Genomic DNA, 7,405 nt, shown 5'->3' with positions numbered 1-7,405 from the left:
AATGTTGCTATTTTCATCATATATGCGACTCCCGAGCCAAGGAGGTTTAGAAGACATCTGAAGGCAGCCCTGTATAAAGAAGGTTTTTTTTAATGTTTAATGTTTTGTTATGTTTTTCTATATGTTGGAAGCCACCCAGTCAGATGGGCAGGGTATAAATTATAACATTATCACCACCACCACCACCACCACCATAATTATTATTGAATAAAAAGGTAAAGGACTCCTGACAGTTAAGTCCAGTCGCGAACGACTCTGGGGTTGCAGCGCTCATCTCGCTTTACTGGCCGAGGAAGCCGATGTTTGTCCGCAAACAGTTTTTCCGGATCATGTGGCCAGCATGACTAAGCCACTTTTGGCGAAACCAGAGCAGCGCACGGAAACGCCGTTTACCTTCCAGCTGGAGCGGTATCCATTTATCTACTTGCACTTTGACCTGCTTTCGAACTGCTAGGTTGACAGGAGCTGGGACTGAGCAACAGGAGCTCACCCCATCGCAGGGATTCGAACCGCCGACCTTCTGATTGGCAAGCCCTAGGCTCAGTGGTTTAGACCACAGCGCCACCCACGTCCCTTCATTATTGAATAAAAAAGGTAAAGGTAAAGGTACCCCTGCCCGTACGGGCCAGTCTTGCCAGACTCTAGGGTTGTGCGCTCATCTCACTCTATAGGCCGGGAGCCAGCGCTGTCCGCAGACACTTCCGGGTCACGTGGCCAGCGTGACAAGCTGCATCTGGCGAGCCAGCGCAGCACACGGAACGCCGTTTACCTTCCCGCTGGTAAGCGGTCCCTATTTATCTACTTGCACCCGGAGGTGCTTTCGAACTGCTAGGTTGGCAGGCGCTGGGACCGAACGAACATTATTGAATAGGATGCCCCTATTTTCATCAGCAAAATGTTGGAGGGTATGGCATAATAACTGACTCCACCTCCTCTGTTTCATCACTGTCACTGTTCCTGGAACTCTGCCTGTGTTGGAGACTGAACCTCTGCAGCAGGGAGCCTTTTCTACTTGTATAAGTGCTCCATGTGATCTAGAAGCTTCATCTTTCAGGGTTCTAACTTGCATGGAGAGCATATGCAAATAGAATGAAAGTTCTGCAGTAATTCAGTCCTCACTGCATGGAGGACTGTGGAAATGGTGGCAGTGATATGGGAGAGAAAGGTCAAGGAACATGCCCCTCACACTTCATTGTAAGCAATGCAAATTGTATACAGGGAAGGATGCCTAAAAATGCATCTTGTGCAGGCACCTAATTGTGCAGCATGTTATAGAAATAGAATAGAATTAGAAATACTTTATTGTCACTGTACCACTTGTTTATAGTGAGATTAAACGAGCCCCCTCCCTCCCCCCCCGCAATCTTTCAGTCCTTGTTACACTCTGTGTGCTGTCGTACGACCACCAACCCCAAATGTCAGCTGTAACGTTGCTGTCTTCCATTCAGCAGCTTCATGGCCCACGGGTAGAAACTATTCTTTAACCTGTTCGTGCGGCTTATCATTCTTCTATATCTCCTGCCCAAGGGCAGGAGATTAAAAAGGTGCTGGCCAGGGTGTGAGTCACCCCTGAGAATGTTCCTCGCTCTTCTGAGGCAACAGTCTCCTGCAATGACATCTAGCAGACTCAGGGGACAGTCCATGATATTGTGTGCTGTCTTCACCACCCTCTGTAGGGACTTTCTGTCCATGGCTGTCAAACCAGCGTACCACACCGTAATACAGTATGAGAGAACACTTTCTATCGTGGACCGATAGAAGGAAATCATCAGTTGCTGTCTAACATTGTTCTTTCGCAAGACCCTAAGGAAATGAAGTTGTACAGTACCTTGAGCTGCTTCCATACCTACCATGTGCATTACTGTGATTAAGACTCTGAATAATACTCTTCCTGTTGCTTTTAGTAACTTGAGGAGCTCAGGCTGAGGATTCTATTTATGGCTTCCAGACACCGCCTCAGATTTCACCTGGAATCCTGGTATAATGGTTTCAATTGTGACCAGCTTTTTTACACATCACATTAAGCACGTATATATGCAGAGCCTGAAACCCTACGATGACCTTCAAAAAGAAATCCTGGACATCTCCACAGTCCGAGTAAGCAATCTAAAAGGGGATAAGGAAGTTCTATTTAGAATTGGAAGATATTGATTAGTTTCAGAAGCTAGGAAGTCTGGTTTTCAATTTTAAATATATCCAGAGAACTGAACACCCCAAATCCAAGATCCTATCCTCCCAACACAGTTTGCCACCACCACCACCAGTGGAAAAAGCTCTAAAGTGCTATGAAAACTATAGCTCAGCAGGTTAAAAAAAATGGCATTCAGTTGTAGCAGTGCCTTGTGGATTCCATCCATTATTTCTGGAGAGGTGCTCCAAAATGAGAGAAAAAAGCCCTTCAGCAGAATTTCTCAGACAGGGATCTTATTTTCCCTGCATTTCGTATTTCTTTGCCATGCAGCTCCTTCTCCTTTATCACCTTTATTGTTCATGAGGCTTCTGCATCTTTTCCAATCAAGCAGATTTGTGCGTAATTTATTATTAGTTAAGAATTAATAGGCAACTGAAAGTATAATGCTACATTTCCCCTCTTATCTTTTGGTTTTCAGTAGCATTAGGCACAGGAGTCTCGGCATTCAATTTGTCATTTACACACATTGTTTTGTCATGTAATATATTGTGATGTTAGGCTACAAGAAATTTTAAAAAGCTCTTAACTGCTTTTGTCTGATGTATGTTTCCAAAAGAACCCAGTGCTATTTAATGAGCACCACTTACAGATTTTTTTAAAAAAAATATATTAAACAGTTTATAAATGCTTTTAAATGAATAAAGGTACCCCTGCCTGTACGGGCCAGTCTTGACAGACTCTAGGGTTGTGCGGTCATCTCACTCTAGAGGCCGGGATCCAGCGCTGTCCGCAGACACTTCTGGGTCACGTGGCCAGCGTGACGAAGCTGCTCTGGCGAACCGGCACCAGAGCAGCACACGGAAACGCCGTTTACCTTCCCGCTATAAAGCGGTACCTATTTATCTACTTGCACTTAAGGGTGCTTTCGAACTGCTAGGTGGGCAGGAGCTGGGACCGAATGACGGGAGCTCACCCCGCTGCGGGGATTCGAACTGCCGACCATGCGATCGGCAAGTCCTAGGCGCTGAGGTTTTACCCACAGCGCCACCCGCGTCCCTCCCAAATGAATAAAAATAAATAAAATAATGAACACCTCTCTTCTTAAGTAAGGTTTATTTTTATATTTGCAATGCGTTTACATCTCTCACATCCCCCTGAAATGACCGTATTTTGAATTACACATACATGGTTCTTTTTAGCAGGGATGTGAGCAGCAATGCAAATTATACAGTTTGAATTGCATCTCCTTGCTAAAGTAAGACAGACAGAGAGAGTACATCACAATGGCTTCTCTTTTTATTGTAGAATATTCCTTCCCTCCTTCATTGCATTGGCTTTTGAAGCTGCAAACATCATGGTATGAGAAATCTGCATAGAGGCAATTATGCACAGAATGAAATAATTTAAATATGGAAGTGGAACTGAATAAACAAGAATGGAAAATTAACACTGCAATCCTATGTATTTTTACTCAGGAGTAACTCCCATTAATTTCAATAGGACTTAATTCCTAATAAAGATGTTTAAGATTGCAGCCTCAGTGGAGGGCTACAGTCCCACTAACTAGACAATGAAATGTGGACAGAAATTAAGGCTTTTGAGGGAACATCTATAAGACTGCATGTAGAACAGAATATCAGCACGTAACACTTCAATATTTTATGTGCTTCTGAAAGACACCAGTATAAAGAATGGGCCATATATTTTGTTCTGCATTGAAAGCTTCTGCTCTCCATGGATTCTAGTCATCATTAAACTGAATTTTAGCCCAAAGATTCCACTGCAGATTTAGGATTCTTCCTTCAAGTTAGAAGTTGAAGGGCTGACATATATAGGAAAGGAACATAGTCTTCTCCAGGTTTAACTCAAAGATCCTATCAAAGTTTTAGAGACTCTTGCTTCAGATGAAGTTTTACAGAGCTGTTCTGATAGTGCTCCTTTTTTAGAAGAAGGCTTTTTTGTGAACGCCTTCCCTCATGAGGTACCTTAATATGTTCCCAAATATTGGTATGAAAAGGAAATTGGACTCTCTCATATCACCCAAATCATCCATAAAAGGTGTTTCAGTGCAATTCTCACTGAAAGTATGGGGTGTGTGTGTGTGTAAATAGTGTTTTTTCATCCACAGCATAGTGAATTTTCATTAGCAGTATCTTGTAATGGGGAACAAACACATATATTTAACAGTTATGTTAAACAGTTACATATAATGTTTTTACTTGGATGGGTGGAAGATGAACAGGTGAGAGTTCATTTCCCCCCTAAGAGTTCATTTCTACCCTTGTGTAGAGTGGAAAAATGCTAATTCCCTGCAACAGCAGAGGACACCTGAATCACCTATAAGTTGGGTAGTAGCCATATTTCAGGAAGACTGGTTCAAAATAATGTCAGAGGCTAAGGGGACATTTCCATTATTCTATTGCTGAGCGATACATGACAGCTGATGTAATGTACTTTATTCTGTCACATTTCACCACATAGTGGCTGTACTCATCAATTTTGCAGGAAATGGTTACAACATGTGGGGATGTGGAATTGCTATGTCAAAATTATGCTCTTTCTCTCAAGAAATATTCACCTTTCAATGTGTGTAATAATTACATCCTTCTCACTTTAATTGTCCCCTACTGTTTCAATTTGAGACTATACTCTTCTTTATTTCCTTCCCTCAACTACCGTGCTGAGCTGCAACTCTTCCTGTCAGTGCTGGTGGGTCATGAACCAACAGTTCCATTCTTTTCTTTACCGGAGTTGTTATACAGCTGGATATGTGTTAGTATAAAGTGCTCTGAGACCTTGGAAATGAAGAGCACTCGACAAAAAGTGAGGTATTGTGGCTGGATTTGAAAGTGAAGTGGAAAACAGAGCACGGAAACAAAAACCAAAGCACAGAGGGCTCAGCCCAGTGGAAATGTTGCAGACAGCAGTGTAAGTTCATGGCAATGAATGATAGATGAGATATGCTGGCATTCACTCTGTGCTGGGAGCAAGCTTGGCAAAAAGAAATAGCAGAAGTGAGAAGTTTGAAGAGAAATAAGTTAGATGTCTCAGTCATTTTGCTACAGAAAACACAGTACAAAACATCAGGGAGTGAACTTAGGAAGGCTTAGCTGAAAGTGCTTGCTCCGCCTATAAAGACCTTAATGGCCTAGACACAGGTCTGCTGAAGGACTGCACCATCTCATATGAGCCTACTTAAGGTCACCTTCTGAAACCTTGTTCCAAGTGTCTCCTTTCACAGGTTTAAGTGGGTTTCCAGTGTGATGTAGTGGTTAAGAGCGGTAGATTTGTAATCTGGTGAACCGGGTTCGCGTCTCCGCTCCTCCACATGCAGCTGCTGGGTGACCTTGGGCCAGTCACACTTCTCTGAAGTCTCTCAGCCCCACTCACCCCACAGAGTGTTTGTTGTGGGGGAGGAAGGGAAAGGAGAATGTTAGCCGCTTTGAGACTCCTTCGGGTAGCGATAAAGTGGGATATCAAATCCAAACTCCCCCTCCTCCTCCTCCTCCTCCTCCTCCTCCTCCTCCTCCTCCTCTTCTTCTTCTTCTTCTTCTTCTTCTTCTTCTTCTTCCAAGGACATGACTTTTTTCAGCTAGTACCCTTTCTATGAAATGCCCTCCAGAGAACTGTTTACCTTTTATGTTGGAAAACTTTTGCTGGACAAAATTTCCCATGACCATTGGGCTATGATGGCTGGATCCAACAGCAGTTGTCATCCAATGCTGTTTTGGCAGCCACCAGTTGCCCATCTCTGCTCTTAAATCATCTCTGCTCTTAAAAACACTTCGTTTTCTTTGACCTGAACCTATCCACCAATCAATTTCACTGGCTGACCCCAAGTATTTTGAGAGCATGGGGATGGAGCCATTTTTCACACCGGAGGGACTCTTCCAAATTATTATTACACTGTAGCAGAGAATCTGGTTTAGCTAAGACTTAACTCTACAGCATTCTCAGCATCTGCCAGCTGTTTCCAAGCTGAAGCAAAACTGGTTTGTAAAAACAAATAGTAGGGACACTGTCATCAAGAAGAGAAACCTTTAACCTTAACCTGTTTCATTTTTTTCACCTGAAGAATTTTTTTAAAAAGACATTTTATATTCACAATTCTTTTTTTTTTTAAAGAAAATGTTAGAAGTTTTAAGGAGAGATTTCAAATTAAACAGCTTAATCTGGTGCTAGGCAAATGATCCAAAACTTCAGTAAATAATTCATCTACACAACGTACACAGTGGGGCCTGTGATGCAAATTGTGTCAAGGGGGGCTTGTTTTGTGCAGAGACATCTTAATTCAGTACACAAAGATAATCCAAACCCCCATAAATGATTCATTACTGGATTGAGCACTGTGGATTTCTCCACAGACATGCTCTATAGTGCATTAAATATGCACATGGCTTTTATGATGCATATTGGGAGAGAAGGATAATCAGTGCCTATTTTATCACACAGATACCTTAAAACTGAGAGAGTCGATATCTAAGCACAAAAATGGAAAGCAACCACCTACCTGCAATTATTGCAGTAAGGCACATATATGTGACATTTCATCACAATATACAGGTGAAACTTGGAAAATTAGAATATTGTGGAAAAGTTCATTTATTTCAGTAATTCAACTTAAAAGGTGAAACTAATATATGAGATAGACTCATGACATGCAAAGCGAGATATATCAAGCCTTTATTTGTTATAATTGTGATGTTTATGGCGTACAGCTAATGAAAACCCCAAATTAACAATCTCAGAAAATTAGAATATTAAATGAAATCAGCAAAACAAGGACTGTAAATAGAGCAATATTGGACCTTTGAGAAGTAGAAGCATGCACATGTACTCAGTACTTGGTTTGGGCCCCTTTTGCATCAATTACTGCCTCAGTGCGGCATGGCATGGATGCTATCAGCCTGTGGCACTGCTGAGGTATTATGGAAGACCAGGAAGCTTCAATAGCAGCCTTCAGCTCTTCTGCATTGCTTGGTCTCATGTCTCTCATCTTTCTCTTGGCAATGCCCCATAGATTCTCTATGGTGTTCAGGTCAGGCGGGTTTGCTGGCCAATCAAGCACAGTAATCCCATGGGCACTGAACCAGGTTTTGGTACTTTTGGCAGTGTGGGCAGGTGCCAAAGTCCTGCTGGAAAATGAAATCAGCATCCCCATAAAGCTCGTCTGTGGAAGGAAGCATGAAGTGTTCCAAAATCTCTTGGTAGACAGCTGCATTGACCCTGGACTTAATGAAGCACAGTGGACCAACACCAGCTGATGACATGGCT

At 42.6% G+C, this 7,405-nt stretch overlaps 1 long non-coding RNA gene across 1 annotated transcript in view; it reads left to right on the top strand.

The window, feature by feature from the left end:
• The first annotated feature begins 1,900 nt into the window (after positions 1-1,900).
• The window catches only part of LOC310758042, a 17,620-nt gene continuing 12,115 nt past the window's right edge, over positions 1,901-7,405 (top strand). The window contains exon 1 of the long non-coding RNA XR_014545636.1: positions 1,901-2,097. This is a non-coding gene — a long non-coding RNA (uncharacterized lncRNA). The remainder of the gene's footprint in view (positions 2,098-7,405) is intronic.

The sequence above is a fragment of the Podarcis filfolensis genome, assembly GCF_964270895.1.
Source record: "Podarcis filfolensis genome assembly, chromosome: 2".
NCBI lineage: Eukaryota > Metazoa > Chordata > Lepidosauria > Squamata > Lacertidae > Podarcis > Podarcis filfolensis.
This window is presented reverse-complemented; position numbering and strand designations above follow the sequence as displayed.